Source organism: Chiloscyllium plagiosum, unplaced genomic scaffold (genome assembly GCF_037043375.1).
Source record: "Chiloscyllium plagiosum isolate Xiang-an unplaced genomic scaffold, Cpla_swu_hap1 HiC_scaffold_33, whole genome shotgun sequence".
Lineage (NCBI taxonomy): Eukaryota > Metazoa > Chordata > Chondrichthyes > Orectolobiformes > Hemiscylliidae > Chiloscyllium > Chiloscyllium plagiosum.
In genome coordinates this window covers 1,829,048-1,856,495 of record NW_028270171.1, presented here as the reverse complement: position 1 = coordinate 1,856,495, position 27,448 = coordinate 1,829,048, and the positions used below count along the sequence as shown (strand labels likewise).

General features: G+C 53.0%; 1 pseudogene across 1 annotated transcript in view; it reads right to left on the bottom strand.

Moving 5' to 3' along the window:
- Positions 1-26,680, bottom strand: part of LOC122547694 (pleckstrin homology domain-containing family A member 6-like) — a 54,412-nt pseudogene extending 27,732 nt beyond the window's left edge. The window contains exons 1-3 of the transcript XR_015752549.1: positions 26,487-26,680; positions 25,287-25,385; positions 24,586-24,694 (exon numbers count right to left, since the gene is read on the bottom strand). The product of XR_015752549.1 is annotated as a pleckstrin homology domain-containing family A member 6-like (transcript). The remainder of the gene's footprint in view (positions 1-24,585; positions 24,695-25,286; positions 25,386-26,486) is intronic.
- Positions 26,681-27,448: the final 768 nt, after the last annotated feature.

Below are 27,448 nucleotides of genomic sequence, written 5' to 3'. Positions count from 1 at the left end.
TGTATCTCAGTGAGAATCAGTGTGTGTGGGGGATTGTGTCTCAGTGAGAGTCAGTGTGTGTGGAACTGTACCCCAATGAAGGTCATTGTGTGTGTGGGACTGTACATCAGTGAGAGTCAGTGTGTGTGTGGGTCTGTACACCAGTGAAGGTCAGTGTGTATGGGAGTGTGCCTCAGTGAGAGTCAGTGTGTGTGTGTGTGACCGTACCCCAGTGGGAGTCACTGTGTGTGTGGGACTGTACCCCAGTGAGAGTCAGTGTGTGTGGGACTGTACCCCAGTGAAGGTCAGTGTGTGTGGGAGTGTACCTCAGTGAGAGTCAGTGTGTGTGACACTGTATCATGATGCGAGACAGTGTGTATGTGGCACTGTACCCCATTGAAAGTCAGAGTGTGTGTGGGAATGTACCTCAGTGAGAGTCGGTGTGTGTGGGACTGTACCTCAGTGAGAGACTGTGTGTGTGGGACTGTATCTCAGTGAGAATCAGTGTGTGTGGGGGATTGTGTCTCAGTGAGAGTCAGTGTGTGTGGGACTGTACCCCAGTGAAGGTCAGTGTGTGTGTGGGACTGTACCACAGTGAGAGTCAGTGTGTGTGGGGCTGTGCGCCAGTGAAGGTCAGTGTGTGTGGGAGTGTACCTCAGTGAGAGTCAGTGTGTGTGAGACCTGTATCTCAGTGAGAGTCAGTGTGTGTGGGACTGTATTCAGTGAGAGTATGTGTGTGTCGGACTGTACCACAGTGAGAGTCAGTGTGTGTGTGGGACTGTACCTCAGTGAAGGTCAGTGTGTGTGGGACTGTACTCCAGTGAAGGTCAGTGTGTGTGTGAGACTGTACCCCAGTGAAGGTCAGTGTGTGTGTGGGACTGTACCTCAGTGAAGGTCAGTGTGTGTGTGGGACTGTACCTCAGTGAGAGTCGGTGTGTGTGGGACTGTACCTCAGTGAGAATCAGTGTGTGTGTGGGATTGTATCTCAGTGAGAGGCAGTGTGTGTGGGACTGTACCTCAGTGAGAGTCACTGTGTGTGTGGGACTGTACCCCAGTGAAGGTCAGTGTGTGTGTGGGACTGTACCTCAGTGGGAGTCAGTGTTTGTGAGACTGTACCTCAATGAGAGTCAGTGTGTGTGGGTTTGTACCCCAGTGAAAGTCAGTGTGTGTGTCGGACTGTACCCCAGTGAAGGTCAGTGTGTGTGTGGGACTGTACCTCAGTGAGAGTCGGTGTGTGTGGGACTGTACGCCAGTGAGAGTCAGAGTGTGTGTGGGAATGTACCCCAGCGAGAGTCAGTGTGTGTGAGACCTGTATCTCAGTGAGAGTCAGTGTGTGTGTGGGACTGTACCTCAGTGAGAGTCTGTGTGTGTCGGACTGTACCTCAGTGAGAGTCAGTGTGTGTGTGGGACTGTATCCCGGTGAGAGTCAGTGTGTGTAGGACTGTACCCCAGCGAAGGTCAGTGTGTGTGGGACTGTACCCCAGTGAAGGTCAGTGTGTGTGGGAGTGTACCTCAGTGAGAGTCAGTGTGTGTGACACTGTATCTTGATGCGAGCCAGTGTGTGTGTGGCACTGTACCCCATTGAAAGTCAGAGTGTGTGTGGGAATGTACCCCAGTGAGAGTCAGTGTGTGTGTGGGACTGTACCCCAGTGAAGGTCAGTGTGTGTGTGGGACTGTACCTCAGTGAGAATCAGTGTGTGTGGGGGATTGTGTCTCAGTGAGAGCCAGTGTGTGTGGGACTGTACCCCAGTGAAGGTCTGTGTGTGTGTGGGACTGTACCTCAGTGAAGGTCAGTGTGTGTGGGACTGTACCCCAGTGAGAGTCGGTGTGCGTGGGACTGTACCTCAGTTAGAGTTTGTGTGTGGGACTGTATCTCAGTGAGAATCAGTGTGTGTGGGGGATTGTGTCTCAGTGAGAGTCAGTGTGTGTGGGACTGTACCCCAGTGAAGGTCAGTGTGTGTGGGGGACTGTACCCCAGTGAAGGTCAGTGTGTGTGACACTGTATCTTGATGAGAGCCAGTGTGTGTGTGGCACTGTACCCCATTGAAAGTCAGAGTGTATGTGGGAATGTACCCCAGCGAGAGTCAGTGTGTGTGAGACCTGTATCTCAGTGAGAGTCAGTGTGTGTGGGACTGTATTCAGTGAGAGTATGTGTGTGTCAGACTGTACCACAGTGAGAGTCAGTGTCTGTGTGGGACTGTACCTCAGTGAAGGTCAGTGTGTGTGGGACTGTACTCCAGTGAAGGTCAGTGTGTGTGTGAGACTGTACCCCAGTGAAGGTCAGTGTGTGTGTGGCACTGTACCCCAGTGAAAGTCAGTGTGTGTGTGGGATTGTACCCCAGTGAAAGTCAGTGTGTATGAGACTTGTATCTCAGTGAGAGACTGTGTGTGTGGGACTGTATCTCAGTGAGAATCAGTGTGTGTGTGGGATTGTATCTCAGTGAGAGGCAGTGTGTGTGGGACTGTACCCCAGTGAAGGTCAGTGTGTGTGTGGGACTGTACCTCAGTGAGAGTCAGTGTTTGTGAGACTGTACCTCAATGAGAGTCAGTGTGTGTGTAGGACTGTACCCCAGTGAGAGTCAGTGTGTGTGTGTGCGGGTTTGTACCCCAGTGAAAGTCAGTGTGTGTGTGGGACTGTACCCCAGTGAAGGTCAGTGTGTGTGTGGGACTGTACCTCAGTGAGAGTCGGTGTGTGTGGGACTGTACGCCAGTGAGAGTCAGTGTGTGTGTGGGAATGTACCCCAGCGAGAGTCAGTGTGTGTGAGACCTGTATCTCAGTGAGAGTCAGTGTGTGTGTGGGACTGTAGCTCAGTGAGAGTCTGTGTGTGTCGGACTGTACCTCAGTGAGAGTCAGTGTGTGTGTGGGACTGTATCCCGGTGAGAGTCAGTGTGTGTAGGACTGTACCCCAGTGAAGGTCAGTGTGTGTGTGGGACTGTACCCCAGTGAGAGTCAGTGTGTGTGGGACTGTATCTCAGTGTCAGTTAGTGTGTGTGTGTGTGTGGGGGGGGGGGGACTGTACCCCAGTGAGAGTCAGAGTGTGTGTGGGACTGTATCCCAGTGAATGTCAGTTTGTGTGTGGGACTGTACCTCAGTGAGAGTCAGTGTGTGTGTGGGACTGTACCCCAGTGAAGGTCAGTGTGTGTGGGACTGTGCCCCAGTGAGAGTCAGTGTGTGTGGGACTGTACCCCAGTGAGAGTCAGTGTGTGTGGGACTGTACCCCAGTGAGAGTCAGTGTGTGTGTGGGACTGTATCCCATTGAGAGTCACTGTGTGTGTGGGACTGTACCCCAGTGAAGGTCAGTGTGTGTTTGGGACTGTACCTCAGTGAGAGTCAGTGTGTGTGTGGGACTGTACCCCAGTGAGATCAGTGTGTGTGGGACTGTCCCCCAGTGAAGTTCAGTGTGTGTGGGAGTGTACCTCAGTGAGAGTCAATGTGTGTGACACTGTACCTTGATGAGAGCCAGTGTGTGTGTGTGACTGAACCCCAGTGAGAGTCACTGTGTGTGTGGGACTGTACCCCAGTGAAGGTCAGTGTGTGTGGGGGACAGTACCCCAGTGAAGGTCAGTGTGTGTGTTGGACTGTACCCCACTGAGATCAGTGAGTGTGGGACTGTACCCCAGTGAAGGTCAGTGTGTGTGTGGGACTGTACCTCAGTGAGAGTCAGTGTGTGTGACACTGTACCTTGATGAGAGCCAGTGTGTGGGGGGGACTGTATTCAGTGAGAGTATGTGTGTGTCGGTCTATATCTCAGTGAGAGTCAGTGTGTGTGGGTCTGTACCTCAGTGAGAGTCAGTGTGTGTGGGACTGAACCTCAGTGAAGGTCAGTGTGTGTGTGGGACTGTACCCCAGTGAGAGTCAGTGTGTGTGTGGGACTGTACCACAGTGGAGGTCAGTGTGTGTGTGCGACTGTACCTCAGTGAGAGTCGGTGTGTGTGGGACTGTACCTCAGTGAGAGACTGTGTGTGTGGGACTGTATCTCAGTGAGAATCAGTGTGTGTGGGGGATTGTGTCTCAGTGAGAGTCAGTGTGTGTGGAACTGTACCCCAATGAAGGTCAGTGTGTGTGTGGGTCTGTACACCAGTGAAGGTCAGTGTGTATGGGAGTGTGCCTCAGTGAGAGTCAGTGTGTGTGTGTGTGTGACCGTACCCCAGTGGGAGTCACTGTGTGTGTGGGACTGTACCCCAGTGAGAGTCAGTGTGTGTGGGACTGTACCCCAGTGAAGGTCAGTGTGTGTGGGAGTGTACCTCAGTGAGAGTCAGTGTGTGTGACACTGTATCATGATGCGAGACAGTGTGTGTGTGGCACTGTACCCCATTGAAAGTCAGAGTGTGTGTGGGAATGTACCTCAGTGAGAGTCGGTGTGTGTGGGACTGTACCTCAGTGAGAGACTGTGTGTGTGGGACTGTATCTCAGTGAGAATCAGTGTGTGTGGGGGATTGTGTCTCAGTGAGAGTCAGTGTGTGTGGGACTGTACCCCAGTGAAGGTCAGTGTGTGTGTGGGACTGTACCACAGTGAGAGTCAGTGTGTGTGGGACTGTGCCCCAGTGAAGGTCAGTGTGTGTGGGAGTGTACCTCAGTGAGAGTCAGTGTGTGTGAGACCTGTATCTCAGTGAGAGTCAGTGTGTGTGGGACTGTATTCAGTGAGAGTATGTGTGTGTCGGACTGTACCACAGTGAGAGTCAGTGTGTGTGTGGGACTGTACCTCAGTGAAGGTCAGTGTGTGTGGGACTGTACTCCAGTGAAGGTCAGTGTGTGTGTGAGACTGTACCCCAGTGAAGGTCAGTGTGTGTGTGGGACTGTACCTCAGTGAAGGTCAGTGTGTGTGGGACTGTACTCCAGTGAAGGTCAGTGTGTGTGTGAGACTGTACCCCAGTGAAGGTCAGTGTGTGTGTGGGACTGTACCTCAGTGAAGGTCAGTGTGTGTGTGGGACTGTACCTCAGTGAGAGTCGGTGTGTGTGGGACTGTACCTCAGTGAGAGACTGTGCGTGTGGGACTGTATCTCAGTGAGAATCAGTGTGTGTGTGGGATTGTATCTCAGTGAGAGGCAGTGTGTGTGGGACTGTACCTCAGTGAGAGTCACTGTGTGTGTGGGACTGTACCCCAGTGAAGGTCAGTGTGTGTGTGGGACTGTACCTCAGTGAGAGTCAGTGTTTGTGAGACTGTACCTCAATGAGAGTCAGTGTGTGTGTGTGTGTGGGTTTGTACCCCAGTGAAAGTCAGTGTGTGTGTCGGACTGTACCCCAGTGAAGGTCGGTGTGTGTGTGGGACTGTACCCCACTGAGATCAGTGAGTGTGGGACTGTACCACAGTGAAGGTCAGTGTGTGTGTGGGACTGTACCTCAGTGAGAGTCGGTGTGTGTGGGACTGTACGCCAGTGAGAGTCTGAGTGTGTGTGGGAATGTACCCCAGCGGGAGTCAGTGTGTGTGAGACCTGTATCTCAGTGAGAGTCAGTGTGTGTGTGGGACTGTACCTCAGTGAGAGTCAGTGTGTGTCGGACTGTACCTCAGTGAGAGTCAGTGTGTGTGGGACTGTACCCCAGTGAGAGTCAGTGTGATTAGGACTGTACCCCAGTGAGAGTCAGTGTGTCTGTGGGACTGTACCCCAGTGAAGGTCAGTGTGTGTGTGGGACTGTACCCCAGTGAGAGTCAGTGTGTGTAGGACTGTACCCCAGTGAAGGTCAGTGTGTGTGTGGGACTGTACCCCAGTGAGAGTCAGTGTGTGTGGGACTGTATCTCAGTGTCAGTTAGTGTGTGTGTGGGGGGGGGGACTGTACCCCAGTGAGAGTCAGTGTGTGTGTGGGACTGTATCCCAGTGAATGTCAGTTTGTGTGTGGGACTGTACCTCAGTGAGAGTCAGTGTGTGTGGGACTGTACCCCAGTGAAGGTCAGTGTGTGTTTGGGACTGTACCTCAGTGAGAGTCAGTGTGTGTGTGGGACTGTACCCCAGTGAGATCAGTGTGTGTGGGACTGTCCCCCAGTGAAGTTCAGTGTGTGTGGGGGACAGTACCCCAGTGAAGGTCAGTGTGTGTGTGGGACTGTACCTCAGTGAGAGTCCGTGTGTATGTGAGACCTGTATCTCAGTGAGAGTCAGTGTGTGTGGGACTGTACTTCAGTGAAGGTCAGTGTGTGTGTGGGACTGTACCTCAGTGAGAGTCAGTGTGTGTGACACTGTACCTTGATGAGAGCCAGTGTGTGTGGGGGACTGTATTCAGTGAGAGTATGTGTGTGTCGGTCTATATCTCAGTGAGAGTCAGTATGTGTGGGTCTGTACCTCAGTGAGAGTCAGTGTGTGTGGCACTGTACCCCAGTGAAAGTCAGTGTCTGTGTGTGTGTGTGGGAATGTACCCCAGCGGGAGTCAGTGTGTGTGAGACCTGTATCTCAGTGAGAGTCAGTGTGTGTGTGGGACTGTACCTCAGTGAGAGTCAGTGTGTGTCGGACTGTACCTCAGTGAGAGTCAGTGTGTGTGGGACTGTACCCCAGTGAGAGTCAGTGTGATTAGGACTGTACCCCAGTGAGAGTCAGTGTGTCTGTGGGACTGTACCCCAGTGAAGGTCAGTGTGTGTGTGGGACTGTACCCCAGTGAGAGTCAGTGTGTGTAGGACTGTACCCCAGTGAAGGTCAGTGTGTGTGTGGGACTGTACCCCAGTGAGTGTCAGTGTATGTGGGACAGTATCTCAGTGAGAGTCAGTGTGGGTGTGGGACTGTACCCCAGTGAGAGTCAGTGTGTGTGTGGGACTGTACCCCAGTGAGATCAGTGTGTGTGGGACTGTACCCCAGTGAAGGTCAGTGTGTGTGTGGGACTGTACCCCAGTGAGAGTCAGTGTGTGTGTGTGTGGGTCTGTACCCCAGTGAAAGTCAGTGTGTGTGTCGGACTGTACCCCAGTGAAGGTCGGTGTGTGTGTGGGACAGTACCCCAGTGAGAGTCACTGTGCGTGTGGGACTGTACCCCAGTGAAGGTCAGTGTGTGTGGGACTGTATACCAGTGAAGGTCAGTGTGTGTGTGGGACTGTACCTCAGTGAGAGTCAGTGTGTGTGGGACTGTACCTCAGTGAGAGTCGGCGTGTGTGGGAATGTACCCCAGCGAGAGTCAGTGTGTGTGAGACCTGTATCTCAGTGAGAGTCAGTGTGTGTGAGGGACTGTACCTCAGTGAGAGTCTGTGTGTGTCGGACTGTACCTCAGTGTCAGTTAGTGTGTGTGGGACTGTACCCCAGTGAGAGTCAGTGTGTGTGTGGGACTGTATCCCGGTGAGAGTCAGTGTGTGTAGGACTGTACCCCAGTGAAGGTCAGTGTGTGTGTGGGACTGTACCCCAGTGAGAGTCAGTGTGTGTGGGACTGTATCTCAGTGTCAGTTAGTGTGTGTGTGTGTGTGGGTCTGTACCCCAGTGAGAGTCAGTGTGTGTGTGGGACTGTATCCCAGTGAATGTCAGTTTGTGTGTGGGACTGTACCTCAGTGAGAGTCAGTGTGTGTGTGGGACTGTACCCCAGTGAAGGTCAGTGTGTGTTTGGGACTGTACCCCAGTGAGAGTCAGTGTGTGTGTGGGACTGTATCCCAGTGAATGTCAGTTTGTGTGTGGGACTGTACCTCAGTGAGAGTCAGTGTGTGTGTGGGACTGTACCCCAGTGAAGGTCAGTGTGTGTTTGGGACTGTACCTCAGTGAGAGTCAGTGTGTGTGTGTGGGAATGTACCCCAGTGAGATCAGTGTGTGTGGGACTGTACCGCAGTGAAGTTCAGTGTGTGTGAGACTGTACCTCAATGAGAGCCAGTGTGTGTGTGTGACTGTACCCCAGTGAGAGTCACTGTGTGTGTGGGACTGTACCCCAGTGAAGGTCAGTGTGTGTGGGGGACAGTACCCCAGTGAAGGTCAGTGTGTGTGTGGGACTGTACCCCACTGAGATCAGTGAGTGTGGGACTGTACCCCAGTGAAGGTCAGTGTGTATGTGGGACTGTATCCCAGTGAATGTCAGTTTGTGTGTGGGACTGTACCCCAGTGAGAGTCAGTGTGTGTGTGGGACTGTACCCCAGTGAAGGTCAGTGTGTGTGAGACCTGTATCTCAGTGAGAGTCAGTGTGTGTGAGGGACTGTACCTCAGTGAGAGTCTGTGTGTGTCGGACTGTACCTCAGTGTCAGTTAGTGTGTGTGGGACTGTACCCCAGTGAGAGTCAGTGTGTGTGTGGGACTGTATCCCGGTGAGAGTCAGTATGTGTAGGACTGTACCCCAGTGAAGGTCAGTGTGTGTGTGGGACTGTACCCCAGTGAGAGTCAGTGTGTGTGGGACTGTATCTCAGTGTCAGTTAGTGTGTGTGTGTGTGTGTGTGTGGGACTGTACCTCAGTGAAGGTCAGTGTGTGTGGGACTGTATCCCAGTGAATGTCAGTTTGTGTGTGGGACTGTACCTCAGTGAGAGTCAGTATGTTTGTGGGATTGTACCCCAGTGAAGGTCAGTGTTTGTGTGTGGGACTGTGCCCCAGTGAGAGTCAGTGTGTGTGTGGGACTGTATCCCAGTGAATGTCAGTTTGTGTGTGGGACTGTACCCCAGTGAGAGTCAGTGTGTGTGTGGGACTGTACCCCAGTGAAGGTCAGTGTGTGTGTGGGACTGTACCCCATTGAGAGTCACTGTGTGTGTGGGACTGGACCCCAAGTGAAGGTCAGTGTGTGTTTGGGACTGTACCTCAGTGAGAGTCAGTGCGTGTGTGGGACTGTACCCCAGTGAGAGTCAGTGTGTGTGGGACTGTACCCCAGTGAAGTTCAGTGTTTGTGGGAGTGTACCTCAGTGAGAGTCAATGTATGTGAGACTGTACCTCAATGAGAGCCAGTGTGTGTGTGTGTGACTGTACCCCAGTGAGAGTCAGTGCGTGTGTGGGACTGTACCCCACTGAGATCAGTGAGTGTGGGACTGTACCCCAGTGAAGGTCAGTGTGTGTGTGGGACTGTACCCCACTGAGATCAGTGAGTGTGGGAATGTACCCCAGTGAGATCAGTGTGTGTGGGACTGTACCGCAGTGAAGTTCAGTGTGTGTGAGACTGTACCTCAATGAGAGCCAGTGTGTGTGTGTGACTGTACCCCAGTGAGAGTCACTGTGTGTGTGGGACTGTACCCCAGTGAAGGTCAGTGTTTGTGGGGGACAGTACCCCAGTGAAGGTCAGTGTGTGTGTGGGACTGTACCCCACTGAGATCAGTGAGTGTGGGACTGTACCCCAGTGAAGGTCAGTGTGTATGTGGGACTGTATCCCAGTGAATGTCAGTTTGTGTGTGGGACTGTACCCCAGTGAGAGTCAGTGTGTGTGTGGGACTGTACCCCAGTGAAGGTCAGTGTGTGTGTGGGACTGTACCCCATTGAGAGTCACTGTGTGTGTGGGACTGTACCTCAGTGAAGGTCAGTGTGTGTGGGACTGTATCCCAGTGAATGTCAGTTTGTGTGTGGGACTGTACCTCAGTGAGAGTCAGTGTGTTTGTGGGATTGTACCCCAGTGAAGGTCAGTGTTTGTGTGTGGGACTGTGCCCCAGTGAGAGTCAGTGTGTGTGTGGGACTGTATCCCAGTGAATGTCAGTTTGTGTGTGGGACTGTACCCCAGTGAGAGTCAGTGTGTGTGTGGGACTGTACCCCAGTGAAGGTCAGTGTGTGTGTGGGACTGTACCCCATTGAGAGTCACTGTGTGTGTGGGACTGGACCCCAAGTGAAGGTCAGTGTGTGTTTGGGACTGTACCTCAGTGAGAGTCAGTGCGTGTGTGGGACTGTACCCCAGTGAGAGTCAGTGTGTGTGGGACTGTACCCCAGTGAAGTTCAGTGTTTGTGGGAGTGTACCTCAGTGAGAGTCAATGTATGTGAGACTGTACCTCAATGAGAGCCAGTGTGTGTGTGTGACTATACCCCTGTGAGAGTCACTGTGTGTGTGGGACTGTACTCCAGTGAAAGTCAGTGTGTGTGTCGGACTGTACCCCAGTGAAGGTCAGTGTGTGTGTGGGACTGTACCCCAGTGAGAGCCAGTGTGTGTGACACTGTACCTTGATGAGAGCCAGTGTGTGTGTAGGACTGTACCCCAGTGAGAGTCAGTGTGTGTGTGTGTGGGACTGTACCCCAGTGAAAGTCAGTGTGTGTGTGGGACTGTACCCCATTGAAAGTCAGTGTGTGTGTGGGACTGTACCCCACTGAGATCAGTGAGTGTGGCACTGTACCCAAGTGAAGGTCAGTGTGTGTGTGTGGTATTGAACGCCATTGAAAGTCAGTGTGTGTGTGGGAATGTACCCCAGCGAGAGTCAGTGTGTGTGAGACCTGTATCTCAGTGAGAGTCAGTGTGTGTGTGGGACTGTACCTCAGTGAGAGTCAGTGAGTGTCGGACTGTACCTCAGTGAGAGTCAGTGTGTGTGGGACTGTACCTCAGTGAGAGTCAGTGTGTCTGTGGGACTGTACCCCAGTGAAGGTCAGTGTGTGTGTGGGACAGTACCCCAGTGAGAGTCAGTGTGTCTGTGGGACTGTACCCCAGTGAAGGTCAGTGTGTGTGTGGGACAGTACCCCAGTGAGAGTCAGTGTGTGTAGGACTGTACCCCAGTGAAGGTCAGTGTGTGTGTGGGACAGTACCCCAGTGAGAGTCAGTGTGTGTAGGACTGTACCCCAGTGAGTGTCAGTGTGTGTGGGACAGTGTCTCAGTGAGAGTCAGTGTGTGTGTGGGATTGTACCCCAGTGAGAGTCACTGTGTGTGTGGGACTGTACCCCAGTGAGAGTCACTGTGTGTGTGGGACTGTACCCCAGTGAGAGTCACTGTGTGTGTGGGACTGTACCCCAGTGAAGGTCAGTGTGTGTGTGACCGTACCCCAGTGAGAGTCACTGTGTGTGTGGGACTGTGTCCCAGTGAAGGTCAGTGTGTGTGTGGGAGTGTACCTCAGTGAGAGTCAGTGTGTGTGTGTGTGTGTGTGTGTGACTGTACCCCAGTGAAAGTCAGTGAGTGTGGGACTGTATCCCAGTGAAGGTCAGTGTGTGTGTGGGACTGTACCTCAGTGAGAGTCAGTGTGTGTGGGACTGTACCCCAGTGAAGGTCAGTGTGTGTGTGTGACTGTACCCCAGTGTGAGTCACTGTGTGTGTGGGACTGTACCCCAGTGAAAGTCAGTGTGTGTGTCGGACTGTACCCCAGTGAAGGTCAGTGTGTGTGTGGGACTGTACCCCAGTGAGAGCCAGTGTCTGTGACACTGTACCTTGATTAGAGCCAGTGTGTGTGTAGGACTGTACCCCAGTGAGAGTCAGTGTGTGTGTGTGTGGGACTGTACCCCAGTGAAAGTCAGTGTGTGTGTGGGACTGTACCCCATTGAAAGTCAGTGTGTGTGTGGGACTGTACCCTATTGAAAGTCAGTGTGTGTGTGGGACTGTACCCCACTGAGATCAGTGAGTGTGGCACTGTACCCCAGTGAAGGTCAGTGTGTGTGGTATTGAACGCCATTGAAAGTCAGTGTGTGTGTGGGAATGTACCCCAGCGAGAGTCAGTGTGTGTGGGAGTGTATCTCAGTGAGAGTCAGTGTGTGTGACACTCTACCTTGATGAGAGCCAGTGTGTGTGTGGGACTGTATTCAGTGAGAGTATGTGTGTGTCGGTCTATATCTCAGTGAGAGTCAGTATGTGTGGGTCTGTACCTCAGTGATAGTCAGTGTGTGTGTGGGAATGTACCCCAGTGAGAGTCAGTGTGTGTGTGGGACTATACCCCAGTGAGGGTCAATGTGTGTGTGTGGGACTGTACCCCAGTGAGAGTCAGTGTGTCAGTGGGACTGTACCCCAGTGAAGGTCAGTGTGTGTGTGGGACAGTACCCCAGTGAGAGTCAGTGTGTGTAGGACTGTACCCCAGTGAAGGTCAGTGTGTGTGGGACTGTATCTCAGTGAGAGTCAGTGTGTGTGTGGGATTGTACCCCAGTGAGAGTCACTGTGTGTATGGGAGTGTACCTCAGTGAGAGTCAGTGTGTGTGGGAGTGTACCCCAGTGAAAGTCAGTGTGTGTGTGACCGTACCCCAGTGAGAGTCACTGTGTGTGTGGGACTGTGTCCCAGTGAAGGTCAGTGTGTGTGGGAGTGTTCCTCAGTGAGAGTCAGTGTGTGTGTAGGACTGTACCCCAGTGAGAGTCAGTGTGTGTGTGTGTGTGTGTGTGTGGGACTGTACCCCAGTGAAAGTCAGTGTGTGTGTCGGACTGTACCCCAGTGAAGGTCAGTGTGTGTGTGGGACTGTACCCCAGTGAAAGTCAGTGAGTGTGGGACTGTATCCCAGTGAAGGTCAGTGTGTGTGTGGGACTGTACCTCAGTGAGAGTCAGTGTGTGTGGGACTGTACCCCAGTGAAGGTCAGTGTGTGTGTGGGAATGTACCCCAGCGAGAGTCAGTGTGTGTGAGACCTGTGTCTCAGTGAGAGTCAGTGTGTGTGGGACTGTATTCAGTGAGAGTATGTGTGTGTCGGACTATATCTCAGTGAGAGTCAGTGTTTGTGCGACTGCACCTCAGTGAAGGTCAGTGTGTGTGTGGGACTGTACCTCAGTGAGAGTCGGTGTGTGTGGGACTGTACCTCAGTGAGAGACTGTGTGTGGGGGGGATTGTGTCTCAGTGAGAGCCAGTGTGTGTGTGGGAATGTACCTCAGTGAGTGTCAGTGTGTGTGTGGGACTGTGCCCCAGTGAGAGTCAGTGTGTGTGGGACTGTATCTCAGTGTCAGTTAGTGTGTGTATGTGTGTGTGGGACTGTACCTCAGTGAGAGTCAGTGTGTGTGAGAGACTGTATCTCATGTGAGAGTCAGTGTGTGTGGGAGTGTACCTCAGTGAGAGTCAATGTGTGTGAGACTGTACCTCAATGAGAGCCAGTGTGTGTGTGTGACTGTACCCCAGTGAGAGTCACTGTGTGTGTGGGACTGTACCCCAGTGAAAGTCAGTGTGTGTGTCGGACTGTACCCCACTGAGAGCCAGTGTGTGTGACACTGTACCTTGATGAGAGCCAGTGTGTGTGTAGGACTGTACCCCAGTGAGAGTCAGTGTGTGTGTAGGACTGTACCCCAGTGAGAGTCAGTGTGTGTGTGTGTGTGTGTGTGTGTGTGTGTGTGTGTGTGGGACTGTACCCCAGTGAAAGTCAGTGTGTGTGTCGGACTGTACCCCAGTGAAGGTCAGTGTGCGTGTGGGACTGTACCCCACTTAGATCAGTGAGTGTGGGACTGTATCCCAGTGAAGGTCAGTGTGTGTGGGAGTGTACCTCAGTGAGAGTCAGTGTGTGTAGGACTGTATCTCAGTGAGAATCAGTGTGTGGGGGGGATTGTGTCTCAGTGAGAGTCAGTGTGTGTAGGACTGTACCCCAGTGAAGGTCAGTGTGTGTGTGGGACTATACCTCAGTGAGAGTCAGTGTGTGTGGGACTGTACCCCAGTGAAAGTCAGTGTGTGTGTGGGAATGTACCCCAGCGAGAGTCAGTGTGTGTGAGACCTGTGTCTCAGTGAGAGTCAGTGTGTGTGGGACTGTATTCAGTGAGAGTATGTGTGTGTCGGACTATATCTCAGTGAGAGTCAGTGTTTGTGCGACTGCACCTCAGTGAAGGTCAGTGTGTGTGTGAGACTGTACCCCAGTGAGAGTCAGTGTGTGTGTGGGACTGTACCCCAGTGAAGGTCAGTGTGTGTGTGGGACTGTACCTCAGTGAGAGTCGGTGTGTGTGGGACTGTACCTCAGTGAGAGACTGTGTGTGTGGGACTGTATCTCAGTGTCAGTTAGTGTGTGTGTGGGACTGTACCTCAGTGAGAGTCAGTGTGTGTGAGAGACTGTATCTCAGTGAGAGTCAGTGTGTGTGGGAGTGTACCTCAGTGAGAGTCAATGTGTGTGAGACTGTACCTCAATGAGAGCCAGTGTGTGTGTGTGACTGTACCCCAGTGAGAGTCACTGTGTGTGTGGGACTGTACCCCAGTGAAAGTAAGTGTGTGTGTCGGACTATATCCCAGTGAAGGTCAGTGTGTGTGTGGGACTGTACCCCACTGAGAGCCAGTGTGTGTGACACTGTACCTTGATGAGAGCCAGTGTGTGTGTAGGACTGTACCCCAGTGAGAGTCAGTGTGTGTGTGTGTGTGGGACTGTACCCCAGTGAAAGTCAGTGTGTGTTTGGGACTGTACCCCACTGAGATCAGTGAGTGTGGCACTGTACCCCAGTGAAAGTCAGTGTGTGTCTGGTACTGAATGCCATTGAAAGTCAGTGTGTGTGTGGGAATGTACCCCAGCGAGAGTCAGTGTGTGTGGGACTGTACCTCAGTGAAGGTCAGTGTGTGTGGGAGTGTACCTCAGTGAGAGTCAGTGTGTGTGACACTGTACCTTGATGAGAGCCAGTGTGTGTGTGGGACTGTACCCCAGTGAGAGTATGTGTGTGTCGGTCTATATCTCAGTGAGAGTCAGTATGTGTGGGACTGTACCTCAGTGAGAGTCAGTGTGTGTGTGGCACTGTACCCCAGTGAAGGTCAATGTGTGTGCGTGGGACTGTACGCCAGCGAGAGTCAGTGTGTGTGAGACCTGTATCTCAGTGAGAGTCAGTGTGTGTGGGACTGTACCTCAGTGAGAGTCAGTGTGTGTCGGACTGTACCTCAGTGAGAGTCAGTGTGTGTGTGGGACTGTACCTCAGTGAGAGTCAGTGTGTGTCGGACTGTACCTCAGTGAGAGTCAGTGTGTGTGAGACCTGTATCTCAGTGAGAGTCAGTGTGTGTGTGGGACTGTACCCCAGCGAGAGTCAGTGTGTGTGAGACCTGTATCTCAGTGAGAGTCAGTGTGTGTGTGGGACTGTATCCCAGTGAACGTCTGTGTGTGTGTGGGACTGTACCCCAGTGAAGGTCAGTGTGTGTGGGAGTGTACCTCAATGAGAGCCAGTGTGTGTGTAGGACTGTACCCCAGTGAGAGTCAGTGTGTGTGTGTGTGTCGGACTGTACCCCAGTGAAAGTCAGTGTGTGTGTGGGAATGTACCCCAGCGAGAGTCAGTGTGTGTGGGACTCTATCCCAGTGAAGGTCAGTGTGTGTGGGAGTGTACCTCAGTGAGAGTCAGTGTGTGTGACACTGTATGTTGATGAGATCCAGAGTGTGTGTAGCACTGTACCCCATTGAAAGTCAGTGTGTGTGTGGGAATGTACCCCAGCGAGAGTCAGTGTGTGTGAGACCTGTATCTCAGTGAGAGTCAGTGTTTGTGGGACTGTATTCAGTGAGAGTATGTGTGTGTCGGACTATATCTCAGTGAGAGTCGGTGTGTGTGGGACTGTACCCCAGTGAAGGTCAGTGTGTGTGTGGGACTGTACCTCAGTGAGAGTCAGTGTGTGTGGGACTGTACCTCAGTTAGAGTCTGTGTGTGGGACTGTACCTCAGTGAGAGACTGTGTGTGTGGGACTGTATCTCATTGAGAATCAGTGTGTGTGGGGGATTGTGTCTCAGTGAGAGTCAGTGTGTGTGGGACTGTACCCCAGTGAAGGTCAGTGTGTGTGGGAGTGTACCTCAGTGAGAGTCAGTGTTTGTGAGACTGTACCTCAATGAGAGCCAGTGAGTGTGTAGGACTGTACCCCAGTGAGAGTCAGTGTGTGTGTGTGTGGGACTGTACCCCAGTGAAAGTCAGTGTGTGTTGGTCTATACCCCAGTGAAGGTCGGTGTGTGTGTCGGACTGTATCCCACTGAGATCAGTGAGTGTGGGACTGTACCCCAGTGAAGGTCAGTGTGTGTGTGGGACTGTATCTCAGTGAGAGTCAGTCGGTGTGGGAATGTACCCCAGCCAGAGTCAGTGTGTGTGAGACTGTATTCAGTGAAGGTCAGTGTGTGTGGCAGTATACCTCAGTGAGAGTCAGTGTGTGTGAGACTGTACCTCAAAGAGCCAGTGTGTGTGTTGGACTGTACCCCAGTGTGAGCCAGGGTGTGTGTGTGTGGGACTGTACCCCAGTGAAAGTCAGTGTGTGTGTCGGACTGTACCCCAGTGAAGGTCAGTGTGTGTGGGGGACTGTACCCCACTGAGATCAGTGAGTGTGGGACTGTACCCCAGTGAAAGTCAGTGTGTGTGTGGGACTGTACCTCAGCGAGAGTCAATGTGTGTGGGACTGTACCTCAGTGAAGGTCAGTGTGTGTGGGAGTGTACCTCAGTGAGAGTCAGTGTGTGTGACACTGTACCTTGATGATAGCCAGTGTGTGTGTGGGACTGTATTCAGTGAGAGTATGTGTGTGACGGTCTATATCTCAGTGAGAGTCAGTATGTGTGGGTCTGTACCTCAGTGAGAGTCAGTGTGTGTGTGGCACTGTACCCCAGTGAAAGTCAGTGTCTGTGTGTGTGTGGGAATGTACCCCAACGAGAGTCAGTGTGTGTGAGACCTGTATCTCAGTGAGAGTCAGTGTGTGTGTGGGACTGTACCTCAGTGAGAGTCAGTGTGTGTCGGACTGTACCTCAGTGAGAGTCAGTGTGTGTGGGACTGTACCTCAGTGAGAGTCAGTGTGTGTGTGGGACTGTACCCCAGTGAGAGTCAGTGTGATTAGGACTGTACCCCAGTGAGAGACAGTGTGTCTGTGGGACTGTACCCCAGTGAAGGTCAGTGTGTGTGTGGGACAGTACCCCAGTGAGAGTCAGTGTGTGTAGGACTGTACCCCAGTGAAGGTCAGTGTGTGTGTGGGACAATACCCCAGTGAGTGTCAGTGTGTGTGGGACAGTATCTCAGTGAGAGTCACTGTGTGTGTGGGACTGTACCCCAGTGAGAGTCAGTGTGTGTGTGGGACTGTACCCCAGTGAGATCAGTGTGTGTGGGACTGTACCCCAGTGAGATCAGTGTGTGTGGGACTGTACCCCAGTGAAGGTCAGTGTGTGTGGGAGTGTACCTCAGTGAGAGTCAGTGTGTGTGTGACTGTACCTCAATGAGAGCCAATGTGTGTGTGTGTGTGACCGTACCCCAGTGAGAGTCACTGTGTGTGTGGGACTGTGTCCCAGTGAAGGTCAGTGTGTGTGTGGGACAGTACCCCAGTGAGAGTCAGTGTGTGTGGGACTGTACCCCAGTGAAGGTCAGTTTGTGTGGGAGTGTACCTCAGTGAGATCAGTGTGTGTGTGGGACTGTACCTCAGTGAGAGACTGTGTCTGTGGGACTGTATCTCAGTGAGAATCAGTGTGTGTGGGGGATTGTGTCTCAGTGAGAGTCAGTGTGTGTAGGACTGTACCCCAGTGAAGGTCAGTGTGTGTGTGGGAATGTACCCCAGCGAGAGTCAGTGTGTGTGGGACTGTACCTCAGTGAGAGTCGGTGTGTGTGGGACTGTACCCCAGTGAAGGTCAGTGTGTGTGTGTGGGAATGTACCCCAGCGAGAGTCAGTGTGTGTGGGACTGCATTCAGTGAGAGTATGTGTGTGTCGGACTATATCTCAGTGAGAGTTAGAGTGTGTGGGACTGTACCTCAGTGAAGGTCAGTGTGTGTGGGACTGTACCCCAGTGAAGGTCAGTGTGTGTGTGGGACTGTACCTCAGTGAGAGTCAGTGTGTGTGTGTGAGACTGTACCCCAGTGAGAGTCAGTGTGTGTGTGGGACTGTACCCCAGTGAAGGTCAGTGTGTATGTGGGACTGTACCTCAGTGAGAGTCGGTGTGTGTGGGACTGTACCTCAGTTAGAGTCTGTGTGTGGGACTGTACCTCAGTGAGAGACTGTGTGTGTGTGGGACTGTACCTCAGTGAAGGTCAGTGTGTGTGGGACTGTACCCCAGTGAAGGTCAGTGTGTGTGTGGGACTGTACCTCAGTGAGAGTCAGTGTGTGTGTGGGACTGTATCTCAGTGTCAGTTAGTGTGTGTGTGTGTGTGTGGGACTGTATCCCAGTGAAGGTCAGTGTGTGTGTGGGACTGTGCCCCAGTGAGAGTCAGTGTGTGTGGGACTGTATCTCAGTGTCAGTTAGTGTGTGTGTTTGTGTGTGTGTGGGACTGTACCCCAGTGAGAGTCAGTGTGTGTGTGGGACTGTACCCCAAGTGAAGGTCAGTGTGTGTTTGGGACTGTACCTCAGTGAGAGTCAGTGCGTGTGTGGGACTGTACCCCAGTGAGATCAGTGTGTGTGGGACTGTACCCCAAGTGAAGGTCAGTGTGTGTTTGGGACTGTACCTCAGTGAGAGTCAGTGTGTGTGTGGGAGTGTACCTCAGTGAGAGTCAGTGTGTGTGAGACTGTACCTCAATGAGAGCCAGTGTGTGTGTGTGACTGTACCCCAGTGAGAGTCAGTGTGTGTGTCGGACTGTACCCCAGTGAAGGTCAGTGTGTGTGTGGGACTGTACCCCACTGAGAGCCAGTGTGTGTGACAATGTACGTTGATGAGAGCCAGTGTGTGTGTAGGATTGTACCCCAGTGAGAGTCAGTGTGTGTGTGTGTGGGACTGTACCCCAGTGAAAGTCAGTGTGTGTGTGGGACTGTACCCCACTGAGATCAGTGAATGTGGCACTGTACCCCAGTGAAAGTCAGTGTGTGTGTGGTACTGAACGCCATTGAAAGTCAGTGTGTGTGTGGGAATGTACCCCAGCGAGAGTCAGTGTGTGTGGGACTGTACCTCAGTGAAGGTCAGTGTGTGTGGGAGTGTACCTCAGTGAGAGTCAGTGTGTGTGACACTGTACCTTGATGAGAGCCAGTGTGTGTGTGGGACTGTATTCAGTGAGAGTATGTGTGTGTCGGTCTATATCTCAGTGAGAGTCAGTATGTGTGGGACTGTACCTCAGTGAGAGTCAGTGTGTGTGTGGCACTGTACCCCAGTGAAAGTCAGTGTCTGTGTGTGTGTGGGAATGTACCCCAGCGAGAGTCAGTGTGTGTGAGACCTGTATCTCAGTGAGAGTCAGTGTGTGTGTGGGACTGTACCTCAGTGAGAGTCAGTGAGTGTCGGACTGTACCTCAGTGAGAGTCAGTGTGTGTGGGACTGTATCCCAGTGAGGGTCAATGTGTGTGTGTGGGACTGTACCCCAGTGAGAGTCAGTGTGATTAGGACTGTACCCCAGTGAAGGTCAGTGTGTGTGTGGGACAGTACCCCAGTGAAGGTCAGTGTGTGTGTGGGACTATACCCCAGTGAGTGTCAGTGTGTGTGGGACAATATCTCAGTGAGAGTCAGTGTGTGTGTGGGACTGTACCCCAGTGAGATCAGTGTGTGTGGGACTGTACCCCAGTGAAGGTCAATGTGTATGGGAGTGTACCTCAGTGAGAGTCAGTGTGTGGGACTGTACCCCAGTGAGAGATGTGTGTGTGTGTGTGTGGGACTGTACCCCAGTGAAAGTCAGTGTGTGTGTCGGACTGTACCCCAGTGAAGGTCAGTGTCTGTGTGGGACTGTACCCCACTGAGATCAGTGAGTGTGGGACTGTACCCCAGTGAAGGTCAGTGTGTGTGTGGGACTGTACCCCACTGAGAGCCAGTGTGTGTGACACTGTACCTTGATGAGAGCCAGTGTGTGTGTACGACTGTACCCCAGTGAGAGTCAGTGTGTGTGTGTGTGGGACTGTACCCCAGTGAAAGTCAGTGTGTGTGTGGGACTGTACCCCACTGAGATCAGTGAGTGTGGCACTGTACCCCATTGAAAGTCAGTGTGTGTGTGGTACTGAACGCCATTGAAAGTCAGTGTGTGTGTGGGAATGTACCCCAGCGAGAGTCAGTGTGTGTGGGACTCTATCCCAGTGAAGGTCAGTGTGTGTGGGAGTGTACCTCAGTGAGAGTCAGTGTGTGTGACACTGTATGTTGATGAGAGCCAGAGTGTGTGTAGCACTGTACCCCAGTGAAAGTCAGTGTGTGTGTGGGAATGTACCCCAGCGAGAGTCAGTGTGTGTGAGACCTGTATCTCAGTGAGAGTCAGTGTGTGTGGGACTGTATTCAGTGAGAGTATGTGTGTGTCGGACTATATCTCAGTGAGAGTCAGTGTGTGTGGGACTGCACCTCAGTGAAGGTCAGTGTGTGTGGGACTGCACCTCAGTGAAGGTCAGTGTGTGGGACTGTACCCCAGTGAAGGTCAGTGTGTGTGTGAGACTGTACCCCAGTGAGAGTCAGTGTGTGTGGGACTGTACCTCAGTTAGAGTCTATGTGTGGGACTGTACCTCAGTGAGAGACTGTGTGTGTGGGACTGTATCTCATTGAGAATCAGAGTGTGTGGGACTGTACTCCAGTGAAGGTCTATGTGTGTGGGACTGTACCTCAGTGAGAGTCAGTGTGTGTGAGGGACTGTACCCCAGTGAAGGTCAGTGTGTGTGTGAGACTGTACCCCAGTGAAGGTCAGTGTATGTGGGAGTGTACCTCAGTGAGAGTCTGCGTATGTGAGGCTGTACCTCGATGACAGCCAGATTGTGTGTGTGGCACTGTACCCCAGTGAAAGTCAGTGTGTGTTTGGGACTGTACCCCAGTGAAAGTCAGTGTGTGTGAGACTTGTATCTCAGTGAGAGTCAGTGTGTATGGGACTGTACCTCAGTTAGAGTCTGTGTGTGGGACTGTATCTCATTGAGAATCAGTGTGTGTGGGGGATTGTGTCTCAGTGAGAGTCAGTGTGTGTGGGACTGTACTCCAGTGAAGGTCTATGTGTGTGGGACTGTACCTCAGTTAGAGTCTGTGTGTGGGGGATTGTATCTCAGTGAGAGTCAGTGTGTGTGGGACTGTACCCCAGTGAAGGTCAGTGTGTGTGGGAGTGTACCTCAGTGAGAGTCAGTGTTTGTGAGACTGTACTTCATTGAGAGCCAGTGTGTTTGTAGGACTGTACCCCAGTGAGAGTCAGTGTGTGTGTGTGTGTGGGTCTGTACCCCAGTGAAAGTCAGTGTGTGTGTCGGACTGTACCCCAGTGAAGGTCGGTGTATGTGTGGGACTGTAACCCACTGAGATCAGTGAGTGTAGGACTGTACCCCAGTGAGAGTTAGTATGTGTGTGTGTGGGTCTGTACCCGAGTGAAAGTCGGTGTGTGTGTGGGACTGTACCCCAGTGAAGGTCAGCGTGTGTGGGACTGTACCCCATTGAAAGTCAGTGTGTGTGTGGGACTGTACCTCAGTGAGAGTCAGTGTGTGTGGGACTGTACCCCAGTGAAGGTCAGTGTGTGTGGGAGTGTACCTCAGTGAGAGTCAGTGTGTGTGACACTGTATCTTGATGAGAGCCAGTGTGTGTGTGGCACTGTACCCCATGGGAAATCAGAGTGTGTGTGGGAATGTACCCCAGCGAGAGTCAGTGTGTGTGAGACCTGTATCTCAGTGAGAGTCAGTGTGTGTGGGACTGTATTCAGTGAGAGTATGTGTGTGTCGGACTATATCTCAGTGAGAGTTAGTGTGTGTGGGACTGTACCCCAGTGAAGGTCAGTGTGTGTGTGAGACTGTACCCCAGTGAGAGTCAGTGTGTGTGTGGGACTGTACCCCAGTGAAGGTCAGTGTGTGTGTGGGACTGTATCTCAGTGAGAGTCGGTGTGTGTGGGACTGTACCCCAGTTAAGGTCAGTGTGTGTGTGGGACTGTACCTCAGTGAGAGTCAGTGTGTGTGGGACTGTACCTCAGTTAGAGTCTGTGTGTGGGACTGTACCTCAGTGAGAGACTGTGTCTGTGGGACTGTTTCTCAGTGAGAACCAGTGTGTGTGGGGGATTGTGTCTCAGTGAGAGTCAGTGTGTGTGGGACTGTACCCCAGTGAAGGTCTATGTGTGTGGGACTGTACCACAGTGAGAGTCAGTGTGTGTGAGGGACTGTACCTCAGTGAAGGTCAGTGTGTGTGGGACTGTACTCCAGTGAAGGTCAGTGTGTGTGTGGGACTGTACCCCAGTGAAGGTCAGTGTGTGTGGGAGTGTACCTCAGTGAGAGTCAGTGTGTGTGACACTGTATCTTGATGAGAGCCAGTGTGTGTGTGGCACTGCACCCCATGGAAAATCAGAGTGTATGTGGGAATGTACCCCAGCGAGAGTCAGTGTGTGTGAGACCTGTATCTCAGTGAGAGTCAGTGTGTGTGAGATCTGTATCTCAGTGAGTGTCAGTGTGTGTGGGACTGTATTCAGTGAGAGTATGTGTGTGTCGGACTATATCTCAGTGAGAGTCAGTGTGTGTGGGACTGTACCCCAGTGAAGGTCAGTGTGTGTGTGAGACTGTACCCCAGTGAGAGTCAGTGTGTGTGTGGGACTGTACCCCAGTGAGAGTCGGTGTGTGTGTGGGACTGTACCCCAGTGAAGGTCAGTGTGTGTGTGGGACTGTACCTCAGTGAGAGTCGGTGTGTGTGGACTGTACCCCAGTGAAGGTCAGTGTGTGTGTGGGACTGTACCTCAGTGAGAGTCAGTGTGTGTGGGACTGTACCTCTGTGAGAGTCGGTGTGTGTGGGACTGTACCCCAGTGAAGGTCAGTGTGTGTGAGACTTGTATCTCAGTGAGAGTCAGTGTGTATGGGACTGTACCTCAGTTAGAGTCTGTGTGTGGGACTGTACCTCAGTGAGAGACTGTGTGTGTGGGACTGTATCTCAGTGAGAACCAGTGTGTGTGGTGGATTGTGTCTCAGTGAGAGTCAGTGTGTGTGGGACTGTACCCCAGTGAAGGTCAGTGTGTGTGTGAGACTGTACCCCAGTGAAGGTCAGTGTGTGTGTGGGACTGTACCCCAGTGAAAGTCAGTGTGTGTGAGACTTGTACCTCAGTGAGAGTCAGTGTGTATGGGACTGTACCTCAGTTAGAGTCTGTGTGTGGGACTGTACCTCAGTGAGAGACTGTGTGTGTGGGACTGTATCTCAGTGAGAATCAGTGTGTGTGGGACTGTACCCCAGTGAGATCAGTGTGTGTGGGAGTGTACCTCAGTGAGAGTCAGTGTTTGTGAGACTGTACCTCATTGAGAGCCAGTGTGTGTGTAGGACTGTACCCCAGTGAGAGTCAGTGTGTGTGTGTGTGTGTGTGTGGGTCTGTACCCCAGTGAAAGTCAGTGTGTGTGTCGGACTGTACCCCAGTGAAGGTCGGTGTATGTGTGGGACTGTAACCCAGTGAGAGTCAGTGTGTGTGTAGGACTGTACCCCAGTGAGAGTTAGTATGTGTGTGTGTGGGTCTGTACCCGAGTGAACGTCAGTGTGTGTGTGGGACTGTACCCCAGTGAAGGTCAGCGTGTGTGGGAGTGTACCTTGATGAGAGTCAGTGTGTGTGCGTGTGTGGCACTGTACCCCATTGAAAGTCAGTGTGTGTGTGGGAATGTACCCCAGCGAGAGTCAGTGTGTGTGAGACCTGTATCTTAGTGAGAGTCAGTGTGTGTGGGACTGTATTCAGTGAGAGTATGTGTGTGTCAGACTATATCTCAGTGAGAGTCAGTGTGTGTGGGACTGCACCTCAGTGAAGGTCAGTGTGTGTGGGACTGTACCTCAGTGAAGGTCAGTGTGTGTGTGGGACTGTACCCCAGTGAAAGTCAGTGTGTATGAGACTTGTATCTCACTGAGAGCCAGTGAGTGTGTAGGACTGTACCCCAGTGAGAGTCAGTGTGTGTGTGTGTGTGGGTCTGTACCCCAGTGAAAGTCAGTGTGTGTGTCGGACTGTACCCCAGTGAAGGTCGGTGTGTGTGTGGGACTGTACCTCACTGAGATCAGTGAGTGTGGGACTGTATCTCAGTGAGAGTCAGTGTGTGTGTGGGACTGTACCCCAGTGAGAGTCAGTGTGTGTGTGGGACTGTATCTCAGTGAGAGTCAGTGTGTGTGTGGGACTGTACCCCAGTGAGAGTCAGTGTGTGTGGGACTGTACCTCAGTGAGAGTCAGTGTGTGTGTGGGACTGTACCCCAGTGAGAGTCAGTGTGTGTTGGACTGTACCCCAGTGAGAGTCAGTGTGTGTGTGTGGGACTGTACCTCAGTGAGAGTCAGTGTGTGTGTGGGACTGTATCTCAGTGAGAGTCAGTGTGTGTGTGGGACTGTGTCTCAGTGAGAGTCAGTGTGTGTGTGGGACTGTATCTCACTGAGAGTCAGTGTGTGTGTGTGTGACTGTACCCAAGTGAGAGTCAGTGTGTGTGTGGGACTGTATCGCAGTGAGAGTCAGTGTGTTTGTGGGACTGTATCTCAGTGAGAGTCAGTGTGTGTGGGACTGTACCCCAGTGAAGGTCAGTGTGTGTGTGGGACTGTACCTCAGTGAGAGTCGGTGTGTGTGTGACTGTTCCCCAGTGAAGGTCAGTGTGAGTGTGTGACTGTACCTCAGTAAGAGTCAGTGTGTGTAGGACTGTACCCCAGTGAAGGTCAGTGTGTGTGGGACTGTACCTCAGTGAGAGTCAGTGTGTGTGGGACTGTACCTCAGTGAGAGTCAGTGTGTGTGGGACTGTACCCCAGTGAGAGTCAGTGTGTGTGGGACTGTACCCCAGTGAAGGTCAGTGTGTGTGTGCGACTGTACCCCAGTGAGAGTCAGTTCGTGTGTGGGACTGTACCCCAGTGAGAGTCAATGTGTGTGTGGGACTGTACCTCAGTGAGAGTCAGTGTGTGTGGGACTGTACCTCAGTGAGAGTCAGTGTGTGAGGGACTGTACATCAGTGAGAGTCAGTGTGGATGAAAGTAAGTAACTATTGAACCGTATTTAGGGGTATATTACAGAGGATCAATCACAGCCACAGTCAGGTTTATGAATGGTCAGTGTCCAGTCACTATGTCAGACTGGATCTGGGTGGCTCAGTTTCTGGTCAATCTGTTGTTGAGTGAGTCCGTACTCAGTGTTGGCACCTTCTTACCTGGCTGTGTGTCTGACTCAATTGCAGCTTGGAATCTCGTCCTGTTGCTGCTGAGTCCAGCAAAGACATCATCGATCATCCAGAGATCCCTCCTTGCCTCACCCTGTTCCTGATGGATTAAAACCAACATGAGGATTGCATTGGCTGCAGTAACTCTCCCAAACAACCAATCAACAGACAGGACAGCAAAACACTCTCGACGGATCCTTTCAAATCAACCAATTAGCTTTTCAATTCCAATCCACCAATCACACTTCTCGGTTTCAGAACTATCAACAAAAGTTATCCACTTCAATCAACCAATCACTATCAGACCACACTGCTTCACCTCTGCTGAGCAAATGACATTTTGTTTGTGTAACCATCTGTTACATTGTGTGTGAGACTGAGTGAGTGAGTGAGTGAGTGAGTGTAAGAGAGAGTGTGTGTGTGTGAGTGAGTGAGAGTGAGTATGCGAGAGGCAGGGTGAGTGTGAGTGTGAGTGAGTGAGGGAGTAAGTGAGGGTGAGGGGTCAGTGAGGGGTTGGGGTTGGGGTTGGGGTTGGGGGAGGGGGAGGGGGAGGGGGTGAGTGAAGGGGAAGGGAATGAGTGAATGAGGGTTTGTGAAAGGGAGGGTCAGTCCCAGGGTTTGGGGGAGGGGGAGAGTGAGGTGTCTGGTGCAGGTTTTGATTTGAAAGTGACAGCACTGAGTTGCTGGGCTACCTGTGGACAGGTATTTGCAGTGCCCAGCTCTCTGCTCGCTCGGAGTCTCTGCAGCTCAGTCTCCAGCATCTTGTACTGACTCCAACACTGTTCCATCTCCTGTCTCAGAACAGAAATAACATTCAGTAACTTTAACGTCAGGTTTGGGAGGCGTGTAACTGACCACTCACACACACTGAGCACCTCCCGACAAACTAAAGGAGATCCCCATGGGGGGGAATGATGTGGATGAGGGGAATGGGTCAGGAAAGGGCTGTGGGATAAACCCTCTGGGGGGTTCACAATGAGGGGCGCTGGGGCAGACAGCTGTGGTTTCTGGGGTCTCCTTTCTCTGCCCCTGGACTCACCTGGACACCTGAGGGTCTGATTCATGGTCTCTGTTTCTGCCGTGGGGGGGGGGGGGGGGGGGGGGAGACAGGGACAGAGACTCACACTCTGACCTTCGGCTGTGACCCCTGTTGCGGGGGTGGGGGGGAGGGGTATTGGGACGAGGATCACAGGCTGCAATCTCTGACCCTGTCTGGGAGGGAGCACACTCAGACAGGAAGACCACAATCCCAATTCCCAACAATAACTGGTGCATTGGGATTGCTGCCTGGTTCCAGTGTCACCTGAACAGTCAGCTGGAGAACAGGGTTCAGGCTGTAGCTCTCCACACTGGGGAGGTCTGGGCAGCTATCGCTGGTGGGGACTATTGTACTCCCTCAACAAGAGCTCCTTTTACATTTTGAGACAATTGCTAAGAGCTACACAGTCTGGAAAGATGGTTTCAGTTTCAGTTTCCGCTCCCTGTCTGATGGTGCCCCGCCCTGGAGGAGCAAATCACTGTGTTCCCCAAGACCCCTGGACCAGTTACATTGACCGGACCAGTTACGTTGACCGGACCGGTTACGTTGACCGGACCAGTTACGTTGACTGGACCAGTTACGTTGACCGGACCAGTTACGTTGACCGGACCAGTTACATTGACCGGACCAGTTACATTGACCGGACCAGTTACATTGACCGGACCAGTTGCTGCTGGAACGGAGATCAATTACAATCCGTCCCAGGAGCAGGTTTAAAATCTCAAAGTGGGACAGGGCTGGAACTGAGGGCGTGGGATTTGAACAAAGGGCCGTCTCAGGCTGACAGCAAGAAGCTCAGAGTTAGAATCTTATCCCCTTCCTGAAACTCTCCTCCTGATTCCGTAGTGATTACCGCGGAGAGATCACAGAGTCCTGCCTCGGATCTGGATCAGATCTTCCTGAAGAAGCTTCTGTTGGAACGTTAACTGTTCCACAACGTCTGGGTGTCTCTCAAAATCCATCATCTGGCAACGTGTCTCCTCCCAAACACCTTCCAGTTTCTCCTGGGGAAAGACCAGCAGGAATCTCAGCAACATTCCATACCGAGTGAGGTCAGTCTGCACAAACCAAGCTCTCCCCCTCCTCTCCCCCTCCTCTCCCCCTCCCATCCCCCTCCCATCCCCCTCCTCTCCCCCTCCCATCCCCCCTCCTCCCCCACTCCCCCCAGAGCACACCCCCACAGACTCCCATCCCCCTCCCAGAGACCCCAGTGTCCCCCTCTCCCCTTCCACTCCCTCCCAGAGACATCATCCTTCCCCCAGGTCCTCCCCTTCCCCCTTCCCCCTCCCCCTTACCCTTCCCCCTCCCCCTTACCCCTCCCCCCTTCCCCCTTCCCCCTCCCCCTTCCCCCCTTCCCCCTCCCCTTCCCCCTTCCCCTCCCCTTCCCCCTTCCCCCTCCTCCTCCCCTTCCCCCTCCTCCTCCCCCTCCCCCTTCCCCCTCCTCCTCCCCCCTCCTCCTCCCCCCTCCCCTTCCCCCTCCTCCTCCCCCCTCCCCTTCCCCTTCCCCCTCCTCCTCCCCCCCTCCCCCTTCCCCCTCTCCTCCCCCCTCCCCCTTCCCCCTCCTCCTCCCCCCCTCCCCCTTCCCCATCCTCCTCCCCCTCCCCCTTCCCCATCCTCCTCCCCTTCCCCCTCCCCCTCCCCCTCCCCCATCCCCCTCCCCCATCCCCCTCCCCCCTCCCCCATCCCCCTCCCCCTCCCCCTCCCCCACCCCCTCCCCCTCCCCCTCCCCTTCCCCCTTCCCCCTTCCCCCTCCCCCTCCCCCTTCCCCCTTCCCCCTCCCCCTTCCCCTTCCCCTCCCCCTTCCCCTTCCCCTCC